Source organism: Ammodytes marinus (genome assembly GCF_949987685.1).
Source record: "Ammodytes marinus genome assembly, chromosome: 4".
In the NCBI taxonomy this organism is placed as follows: domain Eukaryota; kingdom Metazoa; phylum Chordata; class Actinopteri; order Uranoscopiformes; family Ammodytidae; genus Ammodytes; species Ammodytes marinus.
The window spans coordinates 17653545-17675671 of record NC_137233.1 but is presented as its reverse complement, the minus strand read 5'-3'; positions in this window follow the sequence as shown (position 1 = coordinate 17675671).

Below are 22127 nucleotides of genomic sequence, written 5' to 3'. Positions count from 1 at the left end.
TGTTTGGTCATTTTGTCATTTGGTGAGCTTAAAGCAGAAGTAAGTAGTTGGATCATTTTAGCTAATTTTGCTTTGAGTTCATTGTAGCAATTTCGCCTCAGTCTTTTGTCTGTTTTAATAAGAAAATGTATTATTTTCCAGTGATTTATGGAGTAATGTATTAGTATTCTACCTCAAATACAAAGATCGCAAAACATTCTGCACCTATTTTGATCCAGGGGGAAAAAATACTTTTCGGGACCGGTCAGAAGAAATGCTATATACCATTTTTGTAAAATTAAGGAGAAATCTATGATTTTCATGTCAAAATCAATTTATCATAGACAGCTTTTCAACGCAAGAAAATATCAAAGGAATTGTAATTTTTATGTTGGCAAGGTTTGAAGCGATTAAGACTTCACAAACTGTGTTATTATAGTAGTGTTCAGTTCAATATGGTGTATAAAACTTGTGTGATTTTGTACTGCCAGTTTGATCTACTGTATGTTGATATAGTAACACGTGGGACTCTCTTTCAGAAATATATTGCTGTGAAGTTATTTGTGGTTTAACGAAAGAAGTCTGGCAAAAAGTCAAAACATATAATTGCAATCCTTGCATGTGGTCTGCTTTGGGTTTGAAATGATCCAGGCCTTCATACATCAGGAAACAGGGCGAGCAGTGTCAAATTTTGATATAAGGAAGCATATTGTCTGTGAGGTCAATTAAATTGACACCGATGTTTGTTCAACCAAGTTTATCTGATGTAGCATAATTAGCATTTATATTTTGTGCCATTAATAAAACACCCTTCATTATAAAAACAACAGAAGTTGTCAGCACAACATAGTAATGGCTGATTAAGTGGGAGCCAGCTGTTAATGAGGGATCTGAATCATCAGACCAAGAGCTCATTTTGCTGCGTCTTTGCTTCCTGGCCATTTAAATTCATCAGTGACACACTCGCTGCACACACTTTATCTGTGTGTCACTGCCCCTAAATTAAATCTTCAGATATTGAGGTTTCATCTCTGAGAAGAAAAAGGCTTGAATCGAATTTGATCTGGAGCAGTTAATACACGTCTTGTGCAATTGTTGTCATACTGAAATGTATTTATTTTTCCTACTTAAACACAAGTGTGTGTTTGGTCTGTGGCTGTTTTTGTAAATATAACATCTCAAACAGTTTATTGAAAAACATTACTGCTGTAAATCTGTGGTGTATTTTTTTATTCAGCTTTGTTTCAGTGTCATCAGCAAAACTGTAACACATTGTCATCTTCAGACCTTTCAAAAATAAAAAGAGTGATTTTTTTCTTCTTCAAACTGTCTCTTTTGTGATGTGACCTGTTTTTACCGCTTAGATAACAGTTCAGCGAGTGAGTGATGACTTCATATTCAGTTCTTAAAATACACACGCATAACACTCGCATGATAACACACTTTAATGACATTTTGACCTGAATTTCAAAACAAAAACAACATTATAAAGCATTTCTGACCCTTCTCAGTCTTTCTTCTGTTACACTGCTCTCATTCATGCAGCATAATAAGTGAGTAAACAAGCTGATTATAGGGAAATAATGTTGTTGTCGTCCGGTCTGTCCTAGTGATGTATTAAGTCCATTAAACCAGCTAAGTGCCATTCACAGATACATCATCCATCTCCTGTTCTCAGGGCCTTTGTTAGAGCTTAGAGCTTTTATTTATTTCATCCATTTATTTTAAATGTTTTAGTTTATAGTCTCTAGTGTTCTCTCACTGATGATGGCGTTTCCTCAGTGCAGTCTCTTCTTCCTGTTTTTAATGAAATTTGTCACAATGATATGCTTAGGGTTTGGGTGGGTGGGAAGGGGGATTCTTTTTGTGTGTATCAGTGTATGAATATATCGTGGTGTGACGTGGGAGGGGGGAGGATTGTTTTAAGCACTTTGTGTTACATTTACGCGTATTAAAAGTGCTCTGTAAATAAAGTTTGATTGATTAATTGATTTGTGTGTTGACATGTGACTGCTATATCTATACATTATGTTTCTGGCATTGGATGGCAGGTCAGAATCTTGTTTATACATTCTTATTGGGGCAAGTGAGAAGTTTGGTCATGCTTCAGCCATCCTAGCAGCTCTTTGAGGCTGTACCCTGTGCTTTGAGCTAAATGCTAAAGTCTGAAGTCAGGATGCTAACATGCTCACAGTGACAATGTTAACGCACAGATGTTTTAAAGGGAAGGCAAAGGGAACCTCATTAGTTTCACAGGTGTTAGGTCGTAAGACAAAAGTGTTGAAATTATAGACATTTGACATGTTAATGGTGCTACATGAAATGTTAAGGGATCACCAAAGTCATGAGAATTCAGGGGGATATATGACTGTGTGGACCAAATTTCATGTTTATCCATTCAGAAGTTGTTGAGACATTTTAAAACTACAAATGTGAACCTTATGGTGGTGCTTGAATCAACAGATCATCAAAAACATTAGGTTTCATCCTCAGGGTCCACAGTTGTCTCATCCATCAAATAGTGAGTCTCGAACAAGGTGGTCGACGGACCAACTGACAGACTTTTCCATCTCAAGGGACATGCTGTTTTTCAGCAGAGGAAGTTGTTCAACTGGCATGTAATTGCAGGTTTACATTTCCATTTTAAGAACAATCACACTAGCTTGTTTTGTATCCCCATCTGCTGAGGAAGATTCTGATATGATGCAAAGCACCAGATTGGCTTCTTAGTGGACATTGGTTTTGGCAACTACTGTTTCCAACAAAAATCATTAACCCTCAGCCCCGTGTTAGTCATGTAGTCTGTGATCAAAGGCTCAAGTTTCCTGTTGTCACATAAAACAGTCTAAATACACATTGGCCAAACAAACAAACAAACAACAAATTCAATTCAGTGAAACTACACAGCCCAACCAGGAATTCTAGCTTACCATCCAGATGTACTGTGTTACTGGCCAACAAAAGCTCACTTTGTCATGTCTCCTCTTTGGGTGACTCATACCAACATGTTTTGGAGTGTACCACTGCATGTTCACTGTTTACTGCAAAGTGGCTGAAAATGTGGCTGAGTTTAAGCCTTCTCCCCTAAGGCAAAGAGGGGTGGACCACATCAAATTTAAATAAGTTAGTAAGGAAAATTGTCTTATAATGTGGGTCAATCACACCTGTACGTACTGTTCTCTGTTGTTAGTTGGTTGAAATTTAAACGATGCCGAGTATGGGGGAGGAAATTATAGTTGGATGGACCAGACAAAGAGTTCTGAAAGCCAAAATAATCTGCAAGCACTGTGTCATTGGTATTGATGGTCCAAATGACATTATCATAATGCCCTTTTGGACTAAAAAAAAAAGATCATAAAATCCCTGCCCCTTGAAAATGCTCTAAATGTACTTTTTCATGTCAGCAGTTCATCATTATTCATTGTGTTATTCCAATCACACTGCAAGGAACATTTTAAGAGTACTTTAGTCCAATATTCAGCATTTGAACCTTGGAATATTTCCACATGTTATTGTGTGAGTGAAAAAAAAAATAAAGAAAAAAAAATGTCAACAATACTAAAACCATTCAGTGTGCCATAAAGTCAACTCATATAAATAACAATTTTAAGGCTTAAAGTTAAAATAAAGAAAATTGTTGTGTAGGGAAAATCTGTATCGCCATGTTGCTCTGTGAGGCATGTTAATTTTGAGCAGATTTGATGTTTGCCATGTTCACCATCTTAATGTTGTTACACTAAATGTGTAGGCATGCTAAGACGACATAATCAGTATTCAACACAAAGTATGGCTGGGAATGTCATTAGTCTTGCAGGTATTTGGTCAGTTTTGACTTAATGATGGCTCTAGAGAGAAAATTATGGGCTCACCAAAGTGATTATAATTCGTCCTCTGGGCACCGCAAATGTCTGGACCAAAATTCACAGTAATCCATCAAATAGTTATTTTCAATCTGGACCAATGTGGTTGGCCGGCCGGAGTCAGACCTATACCATGGCAAAAAATAATGTTACTACATTAGTGACCTTAAACTGTAGACACCATTTTTGCAACAGTTATGTGGACAAAGGCAGCTGATCTTTTAAAATTCCAAACATGAGGGTATTATTAAATACCTCGCACACTCTTGAATCTTTTAGGGTAAGAGCCCCCCACGACTGCTCTCAGCAGCCCCACACATTTCCACCACAGTAATGAAATTGTTGGTTACGGCTGTTCTGTCTCAAAATGGACTCATTAATGAATGTTTTGGTCTGCCTGAGTACCGCTTTTCAAAGGAAAATCAATTTGAGAATAATTGAAATCAGTCTGTTCAGTGAGGTGAATGCAGGTAAAATGCAGACTGGAATGATTTTCACTTTGCTGTTCATGAACTATTACCTTTGTTATTTCAGCTCAAACACACAACAAAGAGATGATGTGTATAAAGTGAACCAAAGCTTTAACAAGTTGTTGTTACAAGATCACTCATGTGGTTGGATGTTGTTCTTCCATGCTGTATACTTTAAGAACATCAGCACCTCTGAGTCTCTTAAGGACAATATAGACAATGTACTGCTTGTCACAGTAAATAACACCCCCTGGTCATAATTATTACTTTCAATGTGCACCTTCACACATACGATTATAGAACATTCTATTTCGCCGCAATACATGGAGCTATAAGCGCACGCAATCCATTCTTATTGGATGTGGCCGAAAGACTCAGCTTTAAGGTGGTTTGAGGGTGTTCACGTAGCCTCCTGTTATCTACTATGGTGTTACTATGTGTGAGGGCTAGCTTATTTCCCCAAATTCCAGTCTTTATGCTATGCTTAAAAAACGACCCCTGGCTCTCGCTTCATAGTTCAAAGAAGCAAGAGTCTTGTAATGCTTGATAAGCGATTAGTTGCTTCTCCAAACATTTGTTAAGTATTCCTTTAGAGCTGCGAGTTGTGATCTCGTAGTCCTTCTGTTCTGAGCAGAAACAATGACAAATTCTCATCATTCCTCCTGACATAACTGTAAGTGTCCTCCTTTATCATCAAACGTTGTCAACTTTACTGACAATGCCAACAAGCAAAGTGGGTTTCTGAATTCGGTCCAATGCAAACAAAGGGGCACTGACAATTACACTCTGTCAACACTTTAATCTGGGGGATTAACAAACCCAAACCACAAACCACAAACCTTGTTTTATCAACCGCAGTAGAAATACTAAACATTAGCTTCATCCTAAACACACAGCAGAATTAGATGAAGGTGATGTCAGCTACAGCGGTGTATGCATCCGCTATATAGGCTATTCAGCATGAGTTTGTTTTTGGTTCCTTGCCCCTCTGCTTCTCCGGGTCCTGCAATTTCCTTCTCAATTATCCTTCCACTAAACCACTGCTTTCAACAAAACAATCATCGGAAAATGAGAAAAATAAGATGTTTTTCTGGGCATAGCCACTGAATATTAAAGTATATTGCAACTGGCAAAAGAATGGACAATTTGCACCTTATTAAATATGTTTCCATGGCAGCAGTACATGTTTAATGGGTGTTAATAATCATAAGTGGCGTCCTTCATTAATGGCTGAGTATGCTAGCAAAATATGTAGGCTATGTATGGTGTATGTTTTGGGGCCTAGACAGTATAGGCTAATACGATTATGTGTGTGTTTTGGACTGAACCTACTGTGAGCCTCTGGTATGGTCACCATGGTTATTAAATAATAACTTTAAGCAGCCAGATTTCGAACAAGCAAACTAACTCAGATTCCTCATTCTCTCTGCACATCTTGTGGTGGCCAACTGCTGGTGAAAAAGCGCAGGAATACAGAGGGATTGTTATCGACGGGCAGCGAGACATGGTGCCTGCAGCAGGCTGTCAGGGCTGACAACACTTCCAGGGCGGGGCTGGGGTGTGGAGGGCTAAAGGCTTTTAATTGGCATAATTAATTTCCTGTCATAGAGTTCATTAGTACACGCTCTTCCAATTAGTCGCTGACATGAAGGAAGAACAGAAATCCTTCAGGGGCTCTGGAGGAGTAGGAGGTAGTGTCATGAGCCTGAGATGGCAGCGTTTAGGCTCTCTGTGCTCAGTGACTTAGAAAGAGACAAAGCTTTCCTGCTGTAGGTCTTACAGGCCCTGCATAGTAACAAGGATGTATATGATCCAGGCAGTACAAAATTGGAAGAAAATAATAAGAAATTTGATAAACAGTTCAATGTTGGTACATGGAGTTTAAACATGCCTATTTTCGTTTTTCCTGAGAGTTGGACGTTAAAGCTGGGGTATGTGATTTCTGATTGGTCAAAATTAACATGAGCAGTACACTTTGACCAATCAGAGCGAGGCTCCGATTCTAAATAAAAAAAAAATTAAAAATAAATACGATTCTCTGTTCTTATTGGCTGTTGGGACTGTCCTTTCACTTTGGCACAGACGTTGTTGGTGTAGAGCGTGTCAGGGAGGGAACATAGGGGAGGGACCAAAGAGAACAAGTGGAGTGGTTGAGGTATTTGGATTCAAATCTCTATCCCAACTGCTATTTTCTCCCCAAATTCTCCACCCCAGCTTTAAGATTGACTCCACTCTTACATCCCTGTGTTAAATATGAAGCTAATGCTGAGCACTGGTTAGCTTAGCTTAACACAAAGACTTAAATGTGATGATCTTAAACATTTTACTATACCTGCTACACTGCTATTGTTTGTTTTCGCTTTTTATGTAAAACAAATGTACACCCATTATGTTCTCCTTCTACATGGACAATATCCAGAGCATCCTGACCAGCTGCATCAGTGTGTGGTATGGGAGCGCACAGTGAAGGCTGCTGGACTGATCATCAGTGTCCCCCTGATGCAACGAGCATTGTGGGTGACCCCAGCCACCCCTCACAGCCTCTTCAGCCTCCTGCCATCTGGGAGAAGGCAGACTCCGGTCCGGTGTCTTGCCAATTTCTGCTACCCATCAAATTTTGCTTCCTAGTGGTTCTGTGCATGCGCATTCTGAAAATAATAATCCTGCGTGTGCATCCATCAAATTGTTCTACCTTTTTGGCTGATAGCAAGTATTTTCTTTAAGTATGTTACAAATATGTTTTGGCTCCACCAGACTGGCAAACAGCTTTTACCACCAGTCTGTCAGGAAGCTCAACTCTCTCCCCTCTGCCCCCACAAACTGTGGAGCACCCCCCCCCCCTCCCAACACAACACTTTATAGTATTTTACATTTATCGATTTATACTCAGTCTGCACATTTTTATGCTCTTGTACACTTTAAATTTCTTCTTTTTCTTCAGTTAACTGCATACTGCACATATTGTTAATAATGTTCCTCATATTGCACATTTCAATTTATTTTAATTTTTTATACCATTTGGATTTGCCATACCTTACCTTTTGCACTATTTAGAATCTATCTATTGTATATATTACTTATTTCATCTTATCTTATTTTATCCTTTTGTACTTATTGCACCGTGGGTCGCGGAGAAACCTAATTTCGATTCCTCTGTATGTCTAACACATATTGCAGAAATTGACAATAAGTTGACGTGACTTATGATGGAGCCATATTATACCTTTATGTTACAAAGGTAATCACAGCTAATCATCCAATGACGCTTAGAATCAGTGAATTCCTTGTCCCAATCACAGTCAATCGTGAGAGCGTATTCACAGCGTCGGTAGGTTATCTTTTATAGTCTGTGTGAAATTCAAAACTTGCTGCAAAAAAAAATAAAAATTCACGTGAATCTTTGACATTTTATATCCTGGTGTCGCAGGATTACACAAACACAAATGTGATTTTCCGCCATCATGGTGCATTTTTGCCTCTACCCTTTTCTCTTTGTCTCGGCCTTTGTTGCTTTCTGAAGCACTCTTGTGAAAATGAATCAGTCATAGGCTATATGAGCAGCTTACATCAGACTCTCTCAGTCTATTTTCCTCTTTTGTACTCCCCCCCTCTCTCTCTCTCTCTCTCTCTCTCTCTCTCTCTCTCTCTCACACACACACACACTCAGCCTCTTTGCTTTCACTTCCCTGCAACAGAAAATCAAAAACAGCTCTCATAGTATTTACCACCCCCCCTGATACTCTCTTTTCATAACTATCTGTCCTCCACTGTCTGTTTCCTACCTTAAAGGTGAAGTGAGCGATATATTTATGTTGATATACGTGTTAAATCGCTCTTTATTCATACAGTGATCAATAGTGTGTGCGATTCATAACACAGGTCCCTCAGTCACTCCGCTCTGCATGTAATCGGCAAATAAACTTTTCTGGGATCCCACAACCTGATATCCAATCAGAAGAGAGAACGCTACAAACGGGTATGTCTCTCTGCACGTGCAGAGAACGACAGTGGGGTGAATGTATATGCGCCTATAATGGCGGAGAAGGTAAAAATCCTTCCCAATGTCTGTTTTGATGGTTTTTATCATGTTTTATCGCACTTACGGATCTGAGATGATGCTAGATAACTCGCTGCTTGAAGACCACAGTGCATTAATGTGGTGACGTAGGGACAAGATAGGGGACTGCTAACTGCAGGAAGTTAGCTAAAAGTACCATTTCGCTCACAGCACCTTTAAAGAACAATATTATTGTTATACTTTATTCTTGTACCATGAACAGATTTATTTCTTAACTTCCTTTTTTAAACATCTGTGTGGCTCAGGCACCCAGGAGCAGTGCCTTCTTCCTCAATCCAGCAGTGCTCAGTGGCCAAGCCTGGTATTGAAATTGTTTTGGCTGGCTGTGGACGGGTGGTAAATTCCATACGAGCCCGGAAGCAGATATCCCCGTTCACTCCAATACAAGCGTCAAACAGGAATGTGTCCCCGCGAAAATGTTCTGGATATCAATCAAAGGCTTATACTTATCTTTAGACCATCTACTAATAAAATGGAAGTTTTCTCTTTTCAAAATGCCACTGCAAGCGTTTAATAGCCGTTTTATTTTCAGTTTTAGAAGTTAGCCCGAGGAGGGGTGGGGCCTACGACTTCTAGCTTACAATGCTAGAGAACGAGAATATTTCTACATCCATAACGTCATGCGCTAGGGCTTTGTTAGGCACCCATGATGCGGAAGAAATTCTGATCCTGTATGTTGTGCTGTGCCAATGAGCAGCTTTCATTGGAATGAATTGTCGCCATTTTCAATCCAGTGTCCATTTCTTTTCTTTTTTTATACGTCCATGGTGTGGCTCTATTGGATGGATTGCCATGAAATTTGCCTTCAGCAGGTCAACAGGTCTATTCGTAGGCTTACATTTCTCTACAAAACTAACAACATTTCTATCAGCTTTAGTTCCATTTATTGTGCTAATTAGCAAATGAATGTTACACTAAGATAGTGGAAATGGTAATGATATGATATACATTAGCAATGTCATCGGGAGCATGTTAGCATGCCAATGTTAGCGCTGAGCTCAAAGGCGTTGGTATGCTCCAACCAAAATGCTCGTCTCGTAGTCAAAAAACCTCTGAACTTTGTTTCCGATGTCAAACAATTTGTGTAATTTTCTAAAGCCAAATGTCTGATATTCAATCAGTATTTCTGTCTCTTTTCGCACAGAACACTGAGTGTAACGCTATGAATGCCTTCAAGGAGACGCTTAAAATATGCGCCATGATCCGAAGATTTTAATTATCGCTCCCTGCTGCCCTTCTTTTGTGGCAGGCTTTTCAAGTGCCGCCATAGAGAACAGAAACAGTTCTGCCTTCTGATGGGGTCGGTCAACACATTGTTTGATCTAGTCATTTTTGAGCATACGTCTGATCATCTGCAGGTTATTGTATAACATGTCTGCCACACAGCTACTGTGCTGCCGTCCGCCCTTGTCGTCTTCCTATTTCCAGCAAATTAAAATCAATTTCCTATCGTTCTGCTCCTGTATCATTACAGCTTATTCCACACCTCCTGTGGTGGCAGTATGAAAGAGGGATCAATGCAGGCTTTTCATGAACATTAATTCTCTGCCAGAGACCTGCAGCGGTCAGGAGGGGATTTCACTGCCCCTCATGGGGTCACTCACACACATACAGTAAGTGCGAAAGTAGATCTGTGTGAAAAATAGACAGATTTCTGAATTCTGCTGTGAACCATTATCTCCTTATCGCCATTTTTCCTTTAGTAATCTGTTGATTTGATTTGTGAAGTATTTTTGAACAAGGTCGAACATGTGAAAGCTTACAATGTTATTATAATACAAACAAAAAGTTACTTTGACAGGCTTTGCTCCGGAGTATGTAAAGAAAGAGGGGACGATGTCTAAAAGGCAAACTGTATTTCCTCTCAAAGGCAAAGACTCATGGTATCCATTAAGATAAAAGGTAACACTTTACAATAAGGTACACAAAATTGTAGTAGCTACTACATACCTACTACATAGTTTTTTTTTTTTGTGCTACCTATGTGTTAGGTAGCACAAAAAAAAAAACCCCTATGTAGTAGGTAGCACATAGGGTTTTTTTTTTTTGTGCTACCTATGTGTTAGGTAGCACAAAAAAAAAAACCCCTATGTGTTACCTACTACATAGTTTTTTTTTTTTTGCGCTACCTATGTGTTAGGTAGCACAAAAAAAAAAAACCCCTATGTGTTACCTACTACATAGTTTTTTTTTTTTGTGCTACCTATGTGTTAGGTAGCACAAAAAAAAAACCCCTATGTGTTACCTACTACATAGTTTTTTTTTTTTGCGCTACCTATGTGTTAGGTAGCACAAAAAAAAAACCCTATGTGTTAGGTAGCACATAGGGTTTTTTTTTTGTGCTACCTATGTGTTAGGTAGCACAAAAAAAAAAACCCCTATGTGTTACCTACTACATAGTTTTTTTTTTGCGCTACCTATGTGTTAGGTAGCACAAAAAAAAAACCCCTATGTGTTAGGTAGCACATAGGGGTTTTTTTTTTGTGCTACCTAACACATAGGTAGCGCAAAAAAAAAAAACTATGTAGTAGGTAACACATAGGGGTTTTTTTTTTTGTGCTACCTAACACATAGGTAGCGCAAAAAAAAAAAACTATGTAGTAGGTAACACATAGGGTTTTTTTTTTTGTGCTACCTAACACATAGGTAGCGCAAAAAAAAAAAAACTATGTAGTAGGTAACACATAGGGTTTTTTTTTTTGTGCTACCTAACACATAGGTAGCGCAAAAAAAAAAAACTATGTAGTAGGTAACACATAGGGTTTTTTTTTGTGCTACCTAACACATAGGTAGCACAAAAAAAAAAACCCCTATGTGCTACCTAACACATAGGGGGTTTTTTTTTTGTGCTACCTAACACATAAGTAGCGCAAAAAAAAAAAACTATGTAGTAGGTAACACATAGGGTTTTTTTTTTTGTGCTACCTAACACATAGGTAGCATAGGTAGCACAAAAAAAAAAACCCCTATGTGTTACCTACTACATAGTTTTTTTTTTTTTGCGCTACCTATGTGTTAGGTAGCACAAAAAAAAAAAACCCTATGTGTTAGGTAGCACATAGGGGTTTTTTTTTTTGTGCTACCTATGTGTTAGGTAGCACAAAAAAAAAACCCCTATGTGTTACCTACTACATAGTTTTTTTTTTTTGCGCTACCTATGTGTTAGGTAGCACAAAAAAAAAACCCTATGTGTTAGGTAGCACATAGGGTTTTTTTTTGTGCTACCTATGTGTTAGGTAGCACAAAAAAAAAAAACCCTATGTGTTACCTACTACATAGTTTTTTTTTTGCGCTACCTATGTGTTAGGTAGCACAAAAAAAAAACCCCTATGTGTTAGGTAGCACATAGGGGTTTTTTTTTGTGCTACCTAACACATAGGTAGCGCAAAAAAAAAAAACTATGTAGTAGGTAACACATAGGGTTTTTTTTTTTTGTGCTACCTAACACATAGGTAGCGCAAAAAAAAAAAACTATGTAGTAGGTAACACATAGGGTTTTTTTTTTGTGCTACCTAACACATAGGTAGCGCAAAAAAAAAAAAACTATGTAGTAGGTAACACATAGGGTTTTTTTTTTTGTGCTACCTAACACATAGGTAGCGCAAAAAAAAAAAAACTATGTAGTAGGTAACACATAGGGTTTTTTTTTTGTGCTACCTAACACATAGGTAGCACAAAAAAAAAAACCCCTATGTGCTACCTAACACATAGGGGTTTTTTTTTTTGTGCTACCTAACACATAAGTAGCGCAAAAAAAAAAAAACTATGTAGTAGGTAACACATAGGGTTTTTTTTTTTGTGCTACCTAACACATAGGTAGCACAAAAAAAAAAAAACCCTATGTGCTACCTAACACATAGGGTTTTTTTTTTGTGCTACCTAACACATAGGTAGCGCAAAAAAAAAAAAACTATGTAGTAGGTAACACATAGGGTTTTTTTTTTTTGTGCTACCTAACACATAGGTAGCACAAAAAAAAAAAACCCTATGTGCTACCTAACACATAGGGTTTTTTTTTTGTGCTACCTAACACATAGGTAGCGCAAAAAAAAAAAAACTATGTAGTAGGTAACACATAGGGTTTTTTTTTTTTGTGCTACCTAACACATAGGTAGCACAAAAAAAAAACCCCTATGTGCTACCTACTACATAGGGTTTTTTTTTTTGTGCTACCTAACACATAGGTAGCACAAAAAAAAAAAACTATGTAGTAGGTATGTAGTAGCTACTACAATTTTGTGTACCTTATTGTAAAGTGTTACCGTTATGGGTGTGATCAGGTACCATAATTATATCACACAATGGATAGTCACCCACAATTGTGCACTGGACAGGTAGATTGCAGGACATGATAAGTGCGTCAAATATTTTTTTGATTGCCCATCTGATACTTGCTTTAGTCCCCTATAAACAAGTGGACAATTTCGATCACAAGCTATCACTGAATAAATGTGTCAGATAGCGATGGTGATTTAGCGCATTTAAATGTCATCATGAGTTTATCTGATTGCTCTAGCAGTAAAAGCGGTGAAGCGGTGCATAAATGTTGTCCTTGTTACCCTCCCTTTATAGATTGCATATCCCAATAAGGAAGACTTGCGGCTATCTCAGAGGGATAATTAGCTGTTAGTAGATGATATCTGGTCAGATCACTGTGTTTTAATAAGGCAGTGGATGGTTTTGCTCTGAAATACAGTATAGATTACAATATTAGAAAAAAGAAAACAGGTGGCCTGGGACTCTTTTTATGTGACTTATTAAAATCATCTCATTCTAAACTTGCTTCTAAGCATGACGGACGTCCTGTGTGTGTGTGTGTGTGTGTGTGTGTGTGTGTGTGTGTGTGTGTGTGTGTGTGTGTGTGTGTGTGTGTGTGTGTGTGTGTGTGTGTGTGTGTGTGTGTGTGTGTGTGTGTGTGTGTGTGTGTGTGTGTGTGTGTGCGTGATTGTACAGTTTCAAGGGAGGAGGTTGTGTGGCTCATGTCATCTCAGCTCCTGCAAACTGCACAATGTTTCGGAGAGATTTATACACTCAACAAAAATATAAACGCAACACTTTTGTTTTTGCTCCCATTTTTCATGAGATGGACTTAAAGATCTAAAATTCATTCCATACACACAATATTACCATTTCTCTCAAACATTGTTCACAAATCTGTCTAAATGTGTGATAGTGAGCACTTCTGCTTTGCTGAGATAATCCATCCCACCTCAGAGGTGTGCCACATCAAGATGCTGATCTGACATCATGATTAGTGCACAGGTGTGCCTTAGACTGTCCACAATAAAAGGCCACTCTGAAATGTGCATTGTTTTGCTTTATTGGGGGTCTGGGGACTCAGAACCAGTCAGTATCTGGTGTGACCACCATTTGCCTCATGTAGTGCAACACATCTTCTTCGCATAGAGTTTATCAGATTGTCAATTGTGGCCTGTGGAATGTTGGTCCACTCCTCTTCAATGGCTGTGCGAAGTCGCTGGATATTAGTGGGAAGTGGTGCACGCTGTCGTATACGCCGGTCAAGCACATCCCAAACATGCTCAATGGGTGACATGTCCGGTGAGTATGCTGGCCATGCAAGAACTGGGAAATTTTCAGCTTCCAAGAATTGTGTACAGATCCTTGCAACATGGGGCCGTGCATTATCTTGCTGAAACGTGAGGTGATGTTCATGGATGTATGGCACAACAATGGGCCTCAGGATCTCATCACGGTATCTCTGTGCATTCAAAATGCCATCAATAAAATGCACCTGTGTTCTTCGTCCATAACAGATGCCTGCCTATACCATAACCCCACCACCACCATGGGCCACTCGATCCACAACATTGACATCAGCAAAGCGCTCACCCACACAACGCCACACACGCTGTTTGCCATCTGCCCTGAACAATGTAAACCGAGATTCATCCGTGAAGAGAACACCTCTCCAACGTGCCAGACGCCATCGAATGTGAGCATTTGCCCACTCAAGTCTGTTACGGCGACGAGCTGGAGTCAGGTCAAGACCCCGATGAGGACGACGAGCATGCAGTTGAGCTTCCCTGAGACGGTTTCTGACAGTTTGTGCAGAAATTGTTTGGTTATGCAAACCAATTGTTTCAGCAGCTGTCTCAGTGGCTGGTCTCAGACGATCTTGGAGGTGAACCTGCTGGATGTGGAGGTCCTGGGCTGGTGTGGTTACACGTGGTCTGCGGTTGTGAGGCCGGTTGGATGTACTGCCATATTTTCTGAAACGCCTTTGGAGACGGCTTATGGTGGAGAAATGAACATTCAATGCACGAGCAACAGATCTGGTTGACATTCCTGCTGTCAGCATGCCAATTGCACGCTCCCTCAATGCTTGTGGCATCTGTGGCATTTTGCTGTGAGACAAAACTGCACATTTCAGGGTGGCCTTTTATTGTGGACAGTCTAAGGCATCTCATGAAAAATGGGAGCAAAAACAAAAGTGTTGCGTTTATATTTTTGTTGAGTGTACATGCTATATACGTATGTGTATATATTGTCTTGTGTTTCTCCATTGTGACATTTTATAGTTGTTGCTTTTATTGTTGTCTTGGATGTTGAGCATTCTGGAGACACCTGGGGTTAAATCAACCTCTGCAAAGACTGATCCATATACAGTACAGAGATCCAAATAATGATATTGAGTGTTATTTCTTTTTTCTCTTTTCATTTGATTCAAAGCTGTTGAGAGACTCGCTGGTGCCAATGCATCAGTGTGTCATCGCTGCCTCAACATCTTGGGGACATGAAGTGATTTTCCTTTCAGATTCGCAGGAGATGGGGTGATTGACAGCGGATGATAATCTGGAGGTTCAGAGGCCCTGCGTTTCTTTGTGTCGTTTCACATCGAGACATGCCTGCACATTCCTGCGCTGATAGAGGAACAGAGCTGCTGCTGTGAGATTAGGTATACCACTGGGATCACATTTTCCTTTCTGCTATAGTGGTCAGAGCCTCTAAAGCCGCTGCAGATCAAAGCTGAACTACTTTACTGATGATAACACATGGTTCATTATAGATAGATGATGTCGATGTTGACTGAACTGAAAGAAGACAATCACATTTTAAACACTTAAAAACTGATAACTTGTTACTTTTATTATTATAAACCGATTATTAGGAGGAATTTTGCCAATACACAACACAAATCCTATAGCATTGGCATAATTTATATCACATCACTATGCATTGTTATTGTAAAGGGTTTCATCTCCACACTTCTATTTATCTAGATGGCAACGATGATGCTCTGTCAGCTGTTTACACCAGGAAGAGGGAAATGTTTTTAAAAGTGGAAGATTATCTTCAGATGGCTGGAGGTTGTGGATAAAAACATCCTTCGGCTCGTGTCGTTGTTTGGTCAGCTGTTGTCTGAGGTCTGGAACAGACACATATGCCAGAATCAAAGTGTTTACTTTACCCCAGGATGATCCGCCACACCACACACGGCTGTTGAAATATGAATATTGTAGCAAGCAGCTACTAAGCTACATCCTGTTAATCACTACAACCATGAAGGAAGTGTTTTTCAGCTAAAACAAGTATTTTATTATTACAATGTTGAATGTTGAGCCACACTGGCGATGTGGCTGTTCAGGTGGCGGTCGGTCTGTTGCCTCTGTTGGTCCAAACTCAAACATCTCAACATCTACTGGATGAATTCAGATAAGATTTGGTGCAGACACTCACAGTCTCAGAAGGATGCAGAGGATATATTTGAACACTTCTCTTCAATCAGCTCATAAAACTCACTCCTTATCTAACCTGGCTTTCCTTACTTATTGCCAGATTGTTGTATAGATTCAGATTCGGACAACTTTAATCCTCCCTAAAGGGGCAATTCATTTGTAGCCTTCCCAGCCATCCATCCATCATAAAACAGTCAACCAATAATTATATCAATTACCATCATTATAACGTATTTGCCATGGTAGCTCATGCTACAAGTTTTTCTGAAATCTCTGCAAATTTTGTCCCATGTTCTTCTGCTTTTTGACTTAACGCTTGTTTGTTTCCATCAAATCTCCTCAAAGCCACCCCTGTCTGCTTTACTTAGCAGTAAACCAGTTAACCTTCATTTTCCTCCTAGTCAGTGCTCTTGGATCCTCCTCTGACCTAAACAGAAAGAGTCCTACTGACTTTGTCGATTCCCCGGCTTTTCATATAGAGGTAAGGTTCTGAGTGAAATGTTTTGACAGCTACCATGAAATGTGGCCCAAACGTCCGTGTTCCCCTCAGGATGATTCTGTAATCACTGTGGAAAGTTCTCATCCAGTGACATCATTAAAATTGTAATCCGTCCAATATTTGAATTATGAACTCTCAGAAATGTAGAAGTCGTTGGTATATGCCTTTGGTGGGGCCGGTGATTGACTACAATTAATCAGGTTTCTGACTGCAATCCAATAAAAGTGGAACACATTTACGCGCAGAAACATGTCCTGATCAAAGAAGGCTCAGACACAAGGAAAGTGTGTGTGTGTGTGTGTGTGTGTGTGTGTGTGTGTGTGTGTGTGTGTGTGTGTGTGTGTGTGTGTGTGTGTGTGTGTGTGTGTGTGTGTGTGTGTGTGTGTGTGTGTGTGTGTGTGTGTGTGTTTCACTGGATGAGCAAGAAAAATATGGCCCTCGTGTTATCCGGGCACACACTCTCTCACCCATACATCAACTTAAAAACACATAAACAGTGAGAGAGTAAAAAATAAGATGAGAAGATAAGAGGTAAAAACATGTCCAGATTTGATTTTACTGCAGTAAACACTCTCTAATAATACACATTTATAAAGGGTTTTGCAGTTTGGGGGATAACAAGACACCCAGCAGACAGGTTTCTTATAAATGCCAATCTAGCCTCGAACTTCTCAACATTTTTAATGAATGACTTCAAGTTGTAACCGAATATTTCACTGGGGTTTTGCTACTACCATTGGGTTATTTAAAGAACACTTTATTAATTAATTGGATTTTATTTATAATCAGCTGCATAAGTATCCTACTGTCTTATGACTGATATTTAAAGCATTTGTAAACCAATAATTACATACAAGCCACAACTTAGAGATTCTTCATAAATGGTGCCTTGTTTGATAGTGTTACAAATAAGTGATAAGTGAAATATATGAGTAAATAGATAAGATTGAAGTCTTCGTTGATCATCTTTTTGTGCTCCCCTTTGTGTCGGAAAGGTACTGTTCAGGGTATTTTATGCTCCTATCAGCGTTAATCACATATTACTTGTTACTTGCTGACAGCACTACATTTAACACATCAAAAACATTTGACCAAAAAAGGAATGACTGTAACTTTAATCTGCTTCTCAACAGTCCCCCTTTTTGTGAAGTGCAGCACCCCTTTAATTTATAACACTTTTATAATTTTTTCAGTAATATAATCTATTTTTAGCTCACTTCATCTTCTTGGAAATCAAACCTGAAAGTGGACCATCCTCGACCTTGCATGATTTAAATATAACCGGCTGTCCTTTCAACAACTCATGTGTTGTTGTTGTGACTGTGAATGTGAAATGCAATTTACAGTCAATCTACTTTTCCGACCGGAGATACTCTTAATCTATTGTTGTCTGTTTTCACTCGATTCGAGTGCAGAGGATGCTTCCACTGCTGTGCATAGACTCTCTAAATAAACGTATTCCCTCTCTCCCATTTCCCTCTCGATGAGACTCTCTGTTTGGCCCCAGGGGCAGATACAAGAGACGGAGTGATGAAGAGGAATTATGTCAGAGACAGTGAGGTGAAGCTGGAAATTGGGAATCAAGTTGGGAGGAGTGAAAGGTCAGATGAGAGGGAAGAACCATACGGTATTAATCGAAAACAGCTGGAGACGGTTACCTTCCTGTAACCTGCTCCGCACATCTGGAGAAAACAACACATCTATCAAATTAACTGAATGATGTTGAGGCTCAAAAGTCTATAAAAAACAGTTCAAATGGCTCTGGGAAGTGATTGTGGTCTACTGGCATTAAATATATTAAATGTATGAAAATAAACAGTAGAGGGGAATGCTGGGGTTTGCAGTGAGTAAACACAGCCTGGATTTTCCACCAGGAATCATTGCACAAGCAAATAAAAAAAAATTAGGAAGTTAAAAAACGCCACAAAAAAGAGCATGCACATATTGCAGTTTTATTGTGCATGCCTACCCACATCCTATTCGCACTTTGGAAACGCAAACGACTAAACAGTCCCTAGTCAAAGAAAGGGTTCACTCAGAGTCCACCACAGCACATTATTTCCTTTATCGAGTCATCTGCAGATTGTTTTCAAGGTCAGAAAATAGTGGAGAAGAAGGAAATCGCAAGTTAGCCAAAATTTCAACATCTGTAGGCACTGGGCAGATGTTTTAAAGTGATAACAGTACAATTACAAAATGTACTGAAATAATTTAGAAACATGCAGAGCAATAATAAAAGAGCAGAATATGACAGGTATGCCATGTTGTCAGGTTCTGATCACAACATGCGGCATAGAAAAACTAAATATAAAAAAGCATGAAACAGGGACTGTAACAGTAATAGAAATATGCTCCAAGTAAAATAATATGCTGCTGAAGTATCAGGAAGTGATTAATACATATAAATTGATATTGAAATAAAAAGCAAATATAATATTTTTTACTTTTCTCACGCAAGAATATAGATTGAAAATGTTTGTTCTGAGGTCAACTTCTCAAGATGGTAAGAGTAGTGTGACACCATAGATACGTTACGTCTGTTGATTGGCAGCACAGTTTCAAAATGTGTCACATGAAACATCTGAAAATGAACTGGTAAGCAGGTAACAGTTCTTAAAAGGTGACACATTTTAGGTCTGGAGAAAAAGATTTTAACTTTATTATAAACTTTTTCTGATCCAAGCCACAGTTTCCCACGGGGACAATAAAGTTTAGCCTAACCTTATAAAAGAGTTTCTCTCTTCTCTGTGTCTTTTCCTCAGGCAGAAATACGATCTAAGAATACTGCTTAGCATCTCACTTCCTCCCCCAGTCCTCCATCTATCTCTTTATTGCTTCAGTCAGCACCAGAGCATCAACTACTGTGTGTGTTGTCTGTGTGTGTGTGTGTGTGTGTGTGTGTGTGTGTGTGTGTGTGTGTGTGTGTGTGTGTGTGTGTGTGTGTGTGTGTGTGTGTGTGTGTGTGTGTGTGTGTGTGTGTGTGTGTGTGTGTGTGTGTGTGTGTGTGTGTGTGTGTGTGCGATTGCTCTCACACCGCAGGACAAAGACAGACAGTGGTAGAGCTACGAGCACAAATTCACACAAACCACAAATCCTGGTATCCATGTAAATAATTGCTTTAGTTGATGATTCAAAACATGGTAAATGATTAAAAGGAATGTGATACATACACATGTTCAAAATGCCATTGGAATATCCTCATTTGCCAAAGCGGCTGTAAAAAAACTGCAGGCATATGAAAACTACAGTATAACGGAAATGTTCGTGAAATCTAATTTAAATATCGGATCTGGATGACAAATAACAGCTCCTAGCAATGCTTTCTTCACAGCCTTCACAGGTGGACTCACAGTGACATCATGGTGTCTAGATGAAACGTGGTGATGGAAATCACCTATCAACAACAAGCAAACTGTTTCACTGGAAAATGCACTAATGCTCACTGGGCCATGGGAGAAAGAGTGGGCGTTAGTGGCGCCAACCCTGGCCGACAACAGACCAATCAGAGGAAGTATCAGCTTACACAGAGGCAGGAAGTCTACATCACAACATGGTTTTGTATGCGTAAAGGAATAATCGAGAGAAAAATTATGGGCCTACATCTTTATTGCTGTTATTATTAAGCCAAGCTTCTAGTAATAGTTAGGCTATCAATTAAGATTAGAAACTGGGAAATATTTTCCTGGCTCTGGCTAAAGTCAATAAAAATAAATAACACAACCAGCACGTCACTAACAAACAGGTCATGTCTTGTTTGATAAATCTCTACATGAAAAAAGGACAGGCTAGCTGTTTTCCTCTGATTCAAGTCTTTATACTACTATAAAGTAAGTGCAGCCCAGCTTGAGATCAGTAATTACAGTGCAAACACAAGAGTGGTATGGATCTTTTCATGCAGTTCTTGTCAAGAAAGCGAATACGCGCATTTCCAGAAACATCACACATCAAAATACCCAATGTGTCACTAGAACCTGCCTCATCTAAACTTTATTTCTGTGAAGGTTATCAAACTTAACAGCAAACGAGACCATCAGTGCAAAGAAATAAGTTTTTATATAGTTTTTATTACTGCATTTGGTCTGGTCGCACACCCAGTCCGATTTTCGGTTTGTGCATGCAGGCTCTATGGTCACATATTCTGGTTGCAGATTTCAGTGTGGCGCAGCAACGCGATTTGAGAAGCCTGTCCCTCCAGGTGAGGGAAGGGGAGCTGAATCGGCAGTCTCCATTTTCGGGTAGTCGGACTGGTGTGTCCTGGCCTTAATAGAAAAATATTGATTATGGCAAAATTAAATAGACATCTATTAACTATGTTTTGGTGCTCTTGAATGATCAACATTGAGCTTAAGAAATACAAAAAATTTGTCAATTTGCAAAATAAATTAAAAACAAATTGACAGAAAAGAACGGGGGAAAATGGCATTTATTCGTTATTAGTTTCATTTGAGAATTTCTCTATACGTCTATATCGACCTTTTCTTTCAACAAATATATGTTGCACAGAAAGGAAATGAAAGGTAATGACAAACAAATACTTGTTTTGGCTGGCTGGCTGGCAGGTGTCCATGGTTTACCTGAACACTAGTCCATAGTTAAATAATCTTTCTAAACTTGAGGGGATCTGAGTACTTCACTGTGGGCAGATATTTAGTAGTAGTTTTTCAGACAGACACAAACAGCAGCAGAACAGACTGACAAATCAAAAGAAGCTTAATTGTTACTTGACAGCAGCCACAGAAGCTGCAGGCTTTTGGGATGGTTCTAATTTTACAGCCGGAAGCTCCACATTCCAACACAACTCAAAAGGAGGTACAGTTTCTCTCAGTGAGCTCTCACATTTGTGGCAACTGGCGCCAAACACACATAACACAATGGGAATGTCATTCGTTTCTGATGGGTTTTTGTCAAAATGTACAGAAAGTAATGGCAACCCATCGAAAAGAGAAAGAGAAAAACCAAAGTTATGGAAAAACCCACACAGGCTCTTAGCTTAAAATGTTCCATCCTTAAAGTTTGACAAACAATATATTCCTGCATAATCACCAACAAATGATCTAATGTTGCTTGGCCAGTTGTATACCATTCTACTAGCTGTCACAGAAAACCATGAACAGGTTTTTGAGCTGTCCTGTTAAATAACAGAGCAGAACTTCTTAGCAGAGGCCTCCAGTGTGACCAGTCAACGTGATTAGCGTGTTGAGTAAAGAGACATTAAGGCCGATTGATTGAATGATCCAAGGTAATACCTGCTGCTGCTGTCACTTAGCATTTGTTTTCTGTCCATTTCTGCTCAATGCAACAAACAAAAGTGAATCAGTGCATTTGTGGAGCTTCAGCAGTGATGGGGAAATATGGAGTGTGGCCATAATATTGACCTTAATGCTGTTTTTCTCTGCAGTCTGCAGAAAATCAATGAGGTAATGTGTTGTATGTGCGCGGGGGCACAAGTGGATCATTTCGATGTGAGATGCTGCTTTCTACAATGTTTAGTGCATCAAAAATGCCTGTAATGTGTTACACCTGCAGGTTGCTGATAATTTTCTC